Source organism: Lemur catta, chromosome 7 (genome assembly GCF_020740605.2).
Source record: "Lemur catta isolate mLemCat1 chromosome 7, mLemCat1.pri, whole genome shotgun sequence".
In the NCBI taxonomy this organism is placed as follows: Eukaryota; Metazoa; Chordata; class Mammalia; order Primates; family Lemuridae; genus Lemur; species Lemur catta.
The window spans coordinates 70,835,978-70,850,244 of NC_059134.1; the positions used below are offsets into that span (position 1 = coordinate 70,835,978).

Below are 14,267 nucleotides of genomic sequence, written 5' to 3' on the forward strand. Positions count from 1 at the left end.
TGACAAGGGATTAATAACTAAAATATATAAGGAGCTCCAACACCTCAATAGAAAAAGGTCAAATAATCCAATTATAAAATGGACAAAGGATCTGAATAGATATTTCCCAAAAGAAGGCATACAAATGGCCAACAGGTATATCAAAAAATGCTCAACATTATTAGTCATCAGAGAAATGTAAATTAAAACTACAATGAGATACCATCTCACCCCAGTTAAAATGGCTTTTCTCAAAGAGACAGGCAATAACAATCGCTAGTAAAGATGCAGAGAAAGGGGAACCTTCGGATGCTGTTGGTGGGAATGTAAATTAGTGCAACCACTGTGGAGAACAGTATAGAGGTTCCTCAAAGAAACTAAAAATAGAACTACCATATGACCCACTATTCCCACTTTTGGGTATATATCTAAAGGAGGGGAAATCAGTATATCAAAAAGATACTTGCACTGCTGTGTTTAATGTAATAGGACTCACAATAGCCAAGATATGGAATTAACCTAAGTGTCCATCAACAGATAAATGGATAAAGAAATTGTGGTACATATACACTGAGGAATATTATATAGCCATAAAAAAGAATGAAATCTTGCTATTTGCAACAACATGGATAGAACTGGAGCACATTATGTTAAGTAAAAAAAGCCAAGCTCAGAAGACAAATCTCTCATGTTCTCATTTATATGTGGGAGCTAAATATTAAAAACAATTGATCTCATGGAGACAGAAGTAGAATGATGGTTGACAGAGGCTGGAAAGGGTAGTGGGGAAGAGGGGGGGATAAAATGGCTATGGTTAATAGGTGGTAAAATATAGTTAGATGATTAGATTGACCAATATTTGATAGCATAACAAAGTGACTATAAACAACAAGCTAGGTTATACTTCAAAACAACTAAAAGAGGGGAATTGGAATGTCTCTAACACAAAGAAATGTTAAATTCCTGAGGTGATGCAAACTCCAATCACCTTGATTTGATTAATTCATACTGTATGCCTATATCAAAACATCACATGTACCCTTTAAAGATATATAACTATTATATACTCATAATAATTAAAAAATATTTTTTTAAAAAAAGAAAAACTACTGATAGTGTTGGTTAAAACATTCAAGGCAAAATGAGGATTTTGGAAAACTTCCATCTGCCATCATGAGCATGACAATTTCCAAATACTTAAAGACTTTTCTGACAAGATTGGTGGTGATATTAATGAATGTGATTTTTGATACTATATATTAAAATGTGTCAACATAAGGAAAAGATAGATAACATGATGTTACAAAATCATGCATGAAGTAAAAGATTCATTCAAAGTTCAAGTTCAACCAATGAATTTTAGAGTGAAAGTATGAAAAGTTAATTGATATATTTCAGATCCTACATTGGATCTAACTTTTAAGAAACTAATACTTGTGAAATTTGGTATAGTATCAAAGAATATTCACAATTACATGAAAAGGTTATAAGATTCTCCTCTCTTTTTCAGCTCCATATTAAAGTAAGGTCAAATTTTCTTCATATACTTCTATCAAAACTTAGCACAACAGATTGAATGCAAAAGCAGATGCAAGAATTCAGCATCTTCTGTTAAACCACACATTAAAGAGATTTGCAAAAAGGTAAAACAATGTCGTTCTTCTCATTAAATTATTTTTGTTTTAGGAAATATAACTATTTTTTCATAAAAATTTGTTTTATATTAATGTGTAGTAGATTTAATATAACTTTTAAATGAATTAATAAATTTTTATTAAATTTCTGAAGTTAAATTTCCAACACAATAAATATAAACAGCCACAAACCAAGCTTTTTAGGGTCCTCAATAAATTTAAAGAGTATATATGGGTTCAGTATAAATGAATCCTGTCAAAAATTTGAGACTTTCAGTTCTAGTCATTCTACTATTAATAAATATTTGCTGTTTCAAGTACTAAAATGTGTCAAGTGTTGTTGCCCTAGCATTTATTGATTCCATACTCCATGCCACCCTCAAAACTACATATTTTCTCTCTAATACTCTCAAGAAAATTCAGAAGTTAAGTAGGTAGTACCACCCATTTTCTTTTTCACAAATAAGAAAACTCATCCTCTTCACCTTTATTGAAGACTTACTTTTCAGTTTTTTTAACTAATCTTTTTATTCAAAAAGTAATACATTACACATGGTTTAAAAAAATTCTACAGTACAAATTCTACAGTACAAAATTTAAAAATCAGACCTTACCCCACAGCCTCATTTCCCACTGCACACAGTCAACCTCTGTTAACAGTTTATTAAATATCCTTCCAGCAATTTTCTGTGTATATAATTTACTACACAAATTGCTGCACACATACATTCTCAGTTTTTCTCTGTCACTCTTAATAGTTCCAGAGATGTTAATCATCATTAAGCCAACCATCATTCAAGAAATATAGAAAAGCTAGGCTAAAAGTCTCTACATCAGTGACCCCATTTTTTCCACCATAATGCAGAATAAGTCAGACTGAAGTTTATGTCCTGGGAGGCATTTTCACTTAATAGTCGGGTTTTCTCATTTCTTTATTGAGATAAGAAAACGCTACTAAAAATGGGACTAACTTCACCACCCAAAAATGATATGATATCAGCATTCCAAGTTATAGGAGAAGTTTCTTTCAATTTGCCCAAACACATTATTCACCCAGATTCCTGCTCTGATGTTGCCCTCATTCCACTATGAGTCATACTCCAATCTGTAGGTGTGTTTTAATGTATGGATGTTAATGTCTATTTTTGATTCTGGGTTTTTACACTAATACTGAAATAAAAATTGTTTGTATTCAAAAGATACTAGCTACTTTGACAGAGAAAGGTTCCCCCATCAACCTAAATCTAACACACATCATTTAAGCTCCAGTATGTTTTCACTAATTCCACACAGAAGGAGTACAGATGTCCTGCTAGCTACCATTTCCTGGTAAGCAATCTGAATGGCTTCCAGGAAATTGCTAATGACCTTCATTTTACTTAAAATCTAGGCTGCAATTAGTAATAGTTTTTCTTCTCCATGCTAGTTATAATGTTTATTTTCATCATAGCAATCAGGAAGAAAAAAGTGAAATGTCTTGTTTTTGTATTATATCAAAATGTATTCTTTTTTATTTCATATGTCACCAAATAGACTAATACATATTTAATGTAATCATAATTGTATAAGAATACATTGAGTCTTTTTATTTATAACCAATTTTGTCTTCTTTCCTCACTTCAGGCTGTAGCTATTGCTAAAATTAGCATTTACAAATGAAATCAATAGAAATATTTTATCATTGGTGACTATTTTTACATATAAGAGCACTTACCGAAATTTTTGAAACCAGATATGATTTTAAAATAAAGTTTTATATTTTTAGTTATAATAACTAACTAAAAACAAGAAGTTTAGGATTCTTATACAATGAATTTAAAATATGATTATGTGGTCAATGAAATAACAAAGAACAATTTTAGGCAGTGTTATATTTATAACCAAAACCTGTTATTAAACTTCAGTATTTTCTTTTATGTAAATATTGATTTCACCAATTAGATTCAACTGATCTTTTCCCCAACATATCGATTTCTTTTAATCTCAACAGTTAACAATGATTCTAATGTATCATAATACTTTAGACCTTAATCATATAGTAGGAATTCTTGCCGGTAGCTTTTGTTTGAGTTTTAATTAAGAAGACCTTGTGTCTCTAACCCCAAGTGGGGGGAGGTTTTAATTGCTTGTATGTATATCACACAGACTTCAAAAGAAGTAAAAGATGTTTATAACAGAGAGTACAAAGGAGAGCTTTGAAATGCCTACATTCATGCAAAGTGGTATAATTAAAAAACTACGGGTGTTGCTGTGTTATAATGCATATATATTTACAAAACTAGCTGCTGTGTGCATTTGTTGTTAGCAAAAGGAGTCCATGGGTTCTGCAATAATTACTCATGATTGATTACAAGACAATCAAAGACTATATGAAATGAGCTAAACATGTTATTTTGGAGGAATATTGTTTCCACCTTAGTAATTTATTATATGATTTACCACAGTAACTTTTCTTTTCTGGATATTAGGGTCCTTATATAGAAGATAAAAACTTGGATTGCATAATATGCAAAGGACCTCCAGCTCTAATTTTTTAAGATTCTATGATTCTAGACATTACTCTGAAGTTTTATAATTATACAGATATACATAGAAAATACTGGAAAACACTCTACTACACTATTTCATGAAAACAGAAACACGAGAAAATGATATCTGTGTTCTCAATCTTTTTCATAAGCCATTCTCTAGAGCAATATAGCCTTTGTCTTAGAAATAACAATTTAAAGTTTTCAAAATACATAAAATCTGACTGAACATTGATAGATTACTGTTTGAATGCTTTTTTCTAATGAGACAGCAAAAATCACTAGGTATGTGAACTTTGCTAATTTTATAGGAATTGAAAAGTGGCAGATGATTTGTTTCTAATCACTTCTAGTTTAAGTTCCTCAGATAAAAAAGATGCTGTAATTTGTAAGTGGGAATTCAAGAAAAACTCATTTATAAACAAATATGCAAAGTTTACAGCCATAGCTCTTGTAAAAACACTCTGAGTACCACAACAGAAAACAGTAGTAACTATGAATTACCATTCCTAAAAAACAGAGTATTCTGTAGAAAAGGCAATGTATGGAATAAGTGATCAGAGTACTTAGATGTGGTTTAGGGCCCTTACTGTAAAAGTGAACAAACTAGGAAAGAGAATTGGCATTTAAGATGGTAACCTGTGACACAGAATACTAATTCTATGGGAATGCTGTGAGATCCATTCTGACCCTTTGGTGATAACAGCACTGCTTAAGTTACTTCAAGAATAACCTATACTATTTGATCTTCAAAGATCTATCATGCACTGAAAAAAAAGTGACTTTTGTGTTCCTCTGTTCTTCTCCGAAGATTTATGTTTGCAATCAAAAGTAAAAATGAAACCAGGCTTTCAGTGGTACTTAGTAGCAGTATTATAATAAATTCACAATTTTAATTCAGTATTTGCACCAACCCCAACCACAATATGCTTGTACTATTTGATGTAATACAGTTCCTAATTTTCCTTCTTTTAGAAACAACCCTAATAAAGTAACAAGGAGTAAAGTCTTTAACAGTAAACTATGGCAATAGTATTTAGGCTCTAGAACCAAACCTCTTAGACATATTACTTGAACAACAATAATAAGAAACTATTTTTCAACAGTAGCTTTGAAACATATTGGGAATCATTTGTTGAATTTTCCATTTAAAATATTTGTTTAGTCACTTTATTATCAGAAAGAGACTGTCATTTTTCTAAGCTACAAAAAAGTACACCTACAAGCACATCTACCTTGATCCCTAAATGTATAGTAAATATTGAAATAATTAATCATAAATGGCCAAGTAAAGAAAACATTATTTTCCTTATTTTTTTCCTATCACATAATTATTTTTTGTCTCTCTTGTCATCTGTGTGTTTGACAAACATGAGCACAGTTTGTGCTAACTCAAACAACCAACATTACTGTTTCCTTGGCACACTGCCCAGGGAGGTGTCTTCACACCAGGGAGGAGATGCCAGCCACAGAATAGAGGGCCATGTCTGCAAAATAGAGAGGCTGGCTAGGATTCTCTGATATAAACCACAGAAGGTTAAACCCATCCAAGGAGACAGAGGATGAATCCTCATGCTCTAGACATCATTTAATGTGTCACCATTGCATTTAGAAATGCCTCATAATCCTAACTATCCTGGCATCCTCATTCCTTTGGTAAAACTCAAACAAACAAGCATAGATACATATATGTTATGGACCCTACCAATATTTCTGTCTTACCTTGTATCCTTCTATCATATTTCTCCACCCCTCTCTCTCATTTGGGTATAGATCAAGATACACACTACTACATAGACAAACTGTATTAATCTATATTACTCATCCTTTGCCAGACTGCCTCATTTATACAGAAAAGGGTAAAAATGGAGTTATTTTAGTTGTTTGTGCATTGTGGGAGGGAGAAACAGCCCAGAAACTATCTTCCTCTTTATTCTACTGCAGAATTCTAAAGCTTTGAAGACTTGGAGAACTACTCTGTATAACATCAAACAAAGGATTTAGAGACCAAGATTCAAACCCTACCTCCACAACATTCTGAGTGACCTCAAACAACCTATTTAATTCCCTCAGGCTCATTTTACTGATTTTAAAAATCAATATTATAATATTTTGTTCACTGAGTCATTATAGGAATCAAATAAAATAATGTAAATGTTTTTATACTTTACTTTGTAAACAATAAAACATCTTACAAAAGTCACTTACCATATCGCTTATTGACAGAAAATGGACAATATGTTGAAAATTAGTCTTCTAATTAAGAAAATATGATAAATTCTAATAATTAATTTGAAAGAAACCTTAGAAGGTCATGAAGAATAACATTCCAACAGAGTAAAAATATTCTCTATAACATCTCTATTTAAAATTTTCTAGAGCTAAAATTTCTACTTATTTTATTTTATTAATTCATCCTTTCATCCATCTATTTATCCATTTAAAAAATACTTATTGAACACCTATTTATATTTAGGCACTCTCCACTAATGCTGTCCAACCTTATCAATAACGCATAATTTCTTCTTAAGTTCTTTTGTTTATTAACAACAAGTTCCCTATTACCTTAACCACCTAAAATAGCACAAAAGTTATCCTCTTCTATGAAACAAAACTACAAACCAAATTACATGTACTAGGCCAAACTTCCCCAGGTTTTTAATTACTATGCACATTACATGTTCAAGACTCTTCACCATTCTAGTCATTTTGATAAATTCTAATGTGACAATAGAGCTTTTAAAACTATGCCATCCCAAGTAGGACACAATACTTCAGATGCAACCAGACCAAAGCAAAGGTCTAAATATTTTATGCTGTATTTCATTCAAGTTCTCAATAATAAAGTTCTTTTTCAATACTTGTAATAATGTTAACCTGGTTTGAACCCTGTTTTGATATTAATGCTATTAAATTTATGCCAATTATAGCATTCTATCTTCAATTAATACTGCTCCTGGAAAGGAGACTACATGTGAAAAAATGGTAGGAGTTAGGGATGGGATTTTCTCTTAAAGAATATTAAGAATGGTGATTAACAGAGGTGGGGAGGGGGGAAATAGGGAGATGTAGATCAAAGGGTATGAAGATGCAGTTATGGAAGAAGAATAAGGTTATAGATCTAATGTACACTATAAGGACTAAAGTTAATACTCTACTGTATACTGGAAATTTGCTAAGAGAGTAGATTTTAGGTGGCTCTTATCACACACACAGAAAAAGGTCACTGTGTGATGGATATGTTAATTTGCTTGACTATGACAATCATTTCACTAAATGTATGTATATGAAAACTTCATGCTGTACACCTTAGATATAAACAATTAAAAAAGAACATGAGACAAGACTCAGATACAGACTTATTGAAAATTCTATGATCTAGTGGTTTCTCAAACTGTAGCAGTATTCCAACTCTTATCAAGGGGTTTTAGAAATATTGCTTTAGCTAATTTAGATAAAAGAATTTTATGAGAAAGTACTGTTTTTAAAGTAAAATCTAATGAGAAAATTATTAACTTTTTCTTTCTTAATTATGTAGGAATATTAAACTCCCTAGGTTGCAGAACCGTTTTTCAATACTGCTCTTATCCATTCTACTGCCCATACTTTTCTCTCCTTCTAGCACCTGCCCATCACGTAGAACTTTCCAATAGTATTAACCAAGGCTGTGTTCCTTCCTTTCCCAGTTTCATTACACTCTATGACTCTAAAATAAGATGAAAAGTTAAGAATGATATACATATAGATAAGTTAGAAAATAATATAAATGTTGAATATTTAGAAAATAATGACCGAGAATTCAAACAGCACAAAGTTATGGAATGCAAAAAGCTATTTCTCAGAAATATTTCCATGGCCCATAGTACCTTTATTATTAAATAATCTTTTTAATTGAAGTATTCAATTTAGGAAATTAGAAGGTATCAAAAAACAAACAAAAGAAAAAGTATAAGGAAAACAAGATAATAAGGGTAAAAACAAGATTAGTTAATTGGCAAACTGAAAAGCAACAGAATTAAAAAATAAATCCAAAAACTGGATCCTTGGGGTAGACAGGGCAATAAATATTAATAGAAAAACTACTAGCAAGTAAAATTGAAAAACAAAAGGAAGAAAACAAATATGCAAATTTAAAAAGGGATATATAACAGCAAATAAATAGAAGACTTAAAATAAGAGATATCACATATTAAATCAATACTAACATATTTGAAAATCTCATGAAATACATAATTTTGTAGGAAATTGGAATTTTTTTTCCTAGAAAATACTTAGGAAAAGTATTTAATGGCAACACTGATGTAAAGAAAAGTAGAAAATGTTAAAAAATATACCTCCAAAGAAAACTCTAGATCTAGATGTTTTATATTTTTCAGAATCTCAAGGACTAAGCAATTCACATGCTATCTAGTCAATATTTTATTAATGCATAGCCTAGAAAAGAAAGAAAATGTTTCCAATTCAACTATGAATGCTGGTACTAAAAAATTAACAAAAATAGTACAAATAAAGAAAAATACAAACTAATCTCATTTATGATTACAGATGTAAAAACAATAACTATGATATGAGCAAATAAAATCATGCAGTATATTAAAACAACACTAGACTATGACTAATCAAGGTTTATTTCATCAAATTTGAAATAAGGCATAAAATAAAATACAGTTTCTCACAGAAACTCCTAATAGACTAGAATATTTTTAAATGATAAAGAAAATCTTAAATCAATAGTCAACAGAATATTTTAATGTGAAATATTAAAAACAATCCTACAATTAAAAACTACACCAAAATATCTTCTATTACCTCTATTACTTAGTATTTTTCTCGACATCCTGGACAATGTATTAAGGAAGGGTTGCAAAGAGATATAAAACTACCAAAAAAGAGGAAAAAACATAGCTGAAATATGACTAGATCTAATAAGTTTGATAAAGAGGGAAGTTACAAAAAAAACCAGGAAAATAAATAAGCATAGGTCACTAGCATCCTAAATATAGTAACAAAAAGAAAATAGAATGAAGACTATCTCATTCACAAGAGCAAGCAAAAATATTAAATATTATGGGGAAGACATCGAAGGAAATGTGCAGAATCTGTATTATAAAAAACAAAACATTGAGGGATATAAAACAATTGAATAAATGATTTTGAATAAAGATAGTCAATACTACAGCAATATCTGTTCACCCTAAGTTTTATATAAATGTAATATTACTCTTTAATACATCACTGTGGGATTTCAATTAACAACATGATAAAAGAAATCTAATATAAACTTTAGAGAAGTATGAAAATAACTTAATGAAAAATTATGAATGTGGTTTTGCAACACTTAATTTTGAAATATACTATTAGGTTATTAAGTTATGAAATGTCCGATTTCCTTAAGTACTAAGTTTGACAGTTGATATCTCTGACATTTCACTTTGACACTTCTTGTTTTATTTTTATTGTGAAGATACATCCTCAGTCTTTCAAGCATACATTTTGGCTTGTGATTATCTGTCAAATTTTTTTAGAGTAATTTCTGTGAAACCATGGATAAGTCAAATATTTGTGTCATTTTCAAGTATGAGTTCTGTCATGGATCCAGTGCAGCACAGAGAGCTCAAAATATCAACTAAGTGTTTGGGAAGGATGTGGCTAAATGAATGCACAGTACGTCAATGGTTTGAGAAGTTCTGTGCTGGTGATTTTAATCTTGAACATGAGCCACTCAGGCAACCTGAGACCAAGGAGGATAATGATGAGCTGAAAGCTGTAGTGAAAGCAAATCCATCTCAACCTATGCATGAATTAGCAGCAAGGTTTGACATTACTATTTCAACAATATTGGACCATTTGAAACAAATCTGCAAGGTAAAGAAGCTGGATAGATGAATACTGCATGAATTAAACGAGCCTCAGCAGAGAAATTATCTCAAAGCTTGACTTTCTTTGCTGTCAGAACATAAAGGCGAACCATTTCTACACTGTATTGTTACATGTGATGAAAAATGGATTCTTTTTGATAATCACAAGCATTTGGCACAATGGTCAGATAAAAATCAAGTGCCAAAACAGAGTCCAAAATTGAATATTTATCAAAAAAAGCTAAGGATGTCTGTTTGGTGGTCCAGTGCTGGTATTATCCACTACAACTTCATGAAACCTGGTCAGTCGATTACAGCAATGTCTACTGCAACTAATTGGATGAAATGATGAGGATGCTTGTGACTAAGCAGCCGAGATTGGTCCACAGAGACAGACCAATTCTCTTGAAGGACAACGCTCAACCACATGTCGCATAAACAATGCTACTCAAACTACAGAAGCTGGACTTGGATACTGTCTGTCATTCACTGTATTCACCAGACCTTGTATCAACTGACTATCACTTCTTCCAGCCTTTGGACCACTTCTTGAAAGGAAAAATATTCAATTCTCAACAAGCTGTGGAAAATGCCTGTTGTAATTTCATGGCTACTCCCTCTCCAGGCTTCTTCACTGCTGGCATAAACAAGCTACTGTTAAGATGGCAAAACTGTGTTGACAGTTCAGGCACATACTTTGATTATTTGTAGGGCTTCTTGTTTGAGATATACACTTTTGATTTGAAATCAGACATTTCATATTTAATGACCTAATATAAAGTTACAGTGATTAATATAGCATAATACTAATAAAAGCTTAGATAGAAAGACCAATGGAATAGAACCAAAATCTGAGGAATGGTTCCAAATACATAATCAGAGTGTAATAAAATATGCTATTTCAAGTCAGAGGGGATAAGATGAATTATTTAATAAATAGCACAGATATTTGGTTAGCTGCTTAAAAAAATTAAGTTAGATCTCTAGCTGACATTATACATCAAAATATATTTAAGATAAATTAAAGAGTTAAATGTTTAAAAATACAGCCAACTAATTGGAAGAAAATCTAGCAGAATATTATCTAATCTTAGGATGAAAAAGCCTTTCTAAACAAACTCCCAACAGAAAAAAGCATTTAAAAAGGAATAGAACGATTGACAAACAAAACCATAACATAAAGCAAATGACAAAATGCAACATATGTGACAAATAAAGGTTAATACTATTAAAATATATAAGAGCTCTTACACAACAGTAAGAACTGAACAAGTCTTTCAAAGGAAAAATGGGCAGCCAACATAAATATGTAGTTCACAAAGAAAGACACATTTAATTGCAAATAAATGTGTGTAAAACTCTTCATTCTCACTAGTAATCAAAGAAACTGATATTTAGTCAGCAATGATATGCTGTTTTCCCCCTATAAAGCTTGCAAGAAATTTTTAAAGTAATAATACTTGTTATTGAGAGCAAGACAGTAAGCACCTGTAGATACCACTGGTGAAAGCACAAAACTATACTCTTTCTTGAAGGGTAACTGGCAATGTGATTCCAAAGCTTTTTTAAAAAGAACATACTCCTTGGCCCAGGAATTTCATTTTTAAGAATATATCCTATGGAAATAACCACTAACAAGCTGAAAAGTCTTAATAAAAAGATTTCTATGTTCAAGGTGCTCTTTTATACTCACAAACAATACCTCATTTTATGAAATATTTTCTGTCAACAAAAATAATATTTTAGGAGATGACCTAATCACAAGGAAATCCATAATATATCATTAGGTGGGGAAATAGATTACAAAAACATAGTAAAGGGATGATTCTAATTTTCTGGGAAAAAAATCTAACATATATGCATAAGTTAAAATTGAAAGGCTACACAGTAAGATGCAGGTAGAATTAAAGAACAATTGTATTTTCCTTTGTGTGTTTTTCTATATATCTTACAAATAAATATATATGAATTTTATAATAAAAAATAACTATTAAAAATACACAATGCTTGAGGTATAATAGTAAATACTGATAACCCATGATAGTATGTATTCTTCAACCATATAATTTAGATCATTTTAAAATTTCAGAATAATGATAACTAATTTAGGTGGGTAAAAACTCACCTGGTTGCAACAGCATTAAAAATGTATGTTGAGTTTTGGCAGTGGTTGTATCAAACTATTTAAATACTACTTTAACTATTTTTTTATTTTTAAATTAATATATTATTGGGGGCTGGGCACAGTGGCTCACGCCTGTAATCCTAGCACTCTGGGAGGCCAAGGCCGGTGGATCATTTGAGCTCAGGAATTTGAGACCAGCCTGAGCAAGAGCAAGACACCGTCTCTATTAAAAATAGAAAGAAATTAGCTGGACAAATAAAAATATATAGGAAAAATTAGCCAGGCATGGTAGCACATGCCTGTAGTCCCAGCTACTCGGGAGGCTGAGGCAGAAGGATTGCTTGAGCCTAGAAGTTTGAGGTTGCTGTGAACTAGGCTAACGCCACGGCACTCTAGCCCGGGCAACAGAGTGAGGCTCTGTCTCAAAAAAAAAAAAACAAGTTATTGGTATATTTTCTGTTTAATGCATATGATGACAAAATATTAGGATGTGAGGAGACAATAATGCAAAATAAATCAAAATAAATTTAGTAAGAATCTTATCTTTTATGTTCATAAAACTCAAAATAGCACACAAATGAAAGTTCACATATATAAAGAATACAGAAAAAAAAGTTAAAGAATTTGATAAGCTTAATTTTGTGTGTGATTCACTTTTGAGATTTAAACATTTATTATCTAAGATTAATACATTTTTGGATTTTAAATTCATAATTAGAATTAAATATAAAGAAATATGGAAAGTGGGGGGTAATGATACCCTGAAATATAAAAATTTGATGTTGAATAATAACATCATAAAATGTTAGCTTTCACATCACTAAGAGAAAGCAAGACCCCCATCATTCATGCTGGCAAAAGCTTGCCTTTGCATAAACCATTTCTGTTCTCACTGTTATAAAACCAATGACTTCGGAAAGGGAAAAAAACAGAATGACGTGCAAAGTAGCAAATACCATGTTATTGCAGCTGGATAGAGAATATGTCACTAATGACTTTCTTTCTACCCATCAGTTATAAGTTGAGTTTCTTTTTTTTCCAAAATAGCAAATGGCCTTTATGAGTACAAAACAGAAGCATGGAAACTCAAAATAATTTCCAATTTCCACTTGATTTTGATACTATATTAGTTAATAGAATGAGTTACTAGTTATTTATTGGGAAAAAGATGACTTCCTTTTTTCTTCATTTGAGTTGAACATAACACACCTGAACACTAAGCAGTTTTCTACAGTAAATTCAAAATAACATTTACATCAGATAATTATTATCAAATTTTCATCTTTATTGAGATGTTATCCACAACCAATAGGAAGATTTACCTAAAGTTGTTTGATAAATTCAGAAAATTAATGTAATTAAGTTCCCAAATTATTAATACAAATCACAGTGATGACAGTCTGTAAATGATAACTGATAGAATTAATGAATGATCATGGATTCAATTCATGATGCAAAAAAACTAGTAATACAGTACTTCATCTTTATAAATGAATCAATAAGAGTTTGGTTAGTCAAGAAGTATAACTCTTGACAGACAGGGTAACTTAATACTGGAATGGATTGGGATTGTTCACTTCTTAACATGTTTAAAAATAACAGCAACAATCACATATATTCAAAAATAAAGACACTCACCCTCATCTGAATCAGAGATCATGAAATGCTAAATCCCATGAAACTTGCTTGAGATTAATCAACATATGATTCTATGGGCATATTAATAACGGCAACTACCACGACTTACACTCATGAATACTTTAAGTTCAGGCTACTATTCTAAGAGCTTTACATGTATTATATTAACTCTTTTAATGAGCCCATGAAGTAAGTACTATTATTATCCTCACTTTAGAAATGAAGAATATAAGACACAGAAGTTCAGTGGCTTGTCCAAAGTCACTCATCTAGTAAGTGACAGAGCTAGGATTTAAAACAAGGTCAACAGGCTTCAGAATCCACCCGCAAACCATTATGTATAGCATATTCTATAAATCCCTTCAGAAGAAATGCAAATTAATTTGGATTCATAAATTAAGCTATTATGATTTTAAGAGGAAAAACTAAGATTATCTTGAACTTAATTTTCTCTTCATCTTTTGACATACCTTTTTGTTTTCTTTTTCATACTTTTTTATTAAGT

The 14,267-nt window shown here is 31.0% G+C and overlaps 1 protein-coding gene across 1 annotated transcript in view; it reads right to left on the reverse strand.

Moving 5' to 3' along the window:
* The window catches only part of SOX6 (SRY-box transcription factor 6), a 383,942-nt gene that overhangs the window by 248,838 nt on the left and 120,837 nt on the right, over positions 1–14,267 (reverse strand). The gene's annotated exons all lie outside the window — the stretch shown is intronic.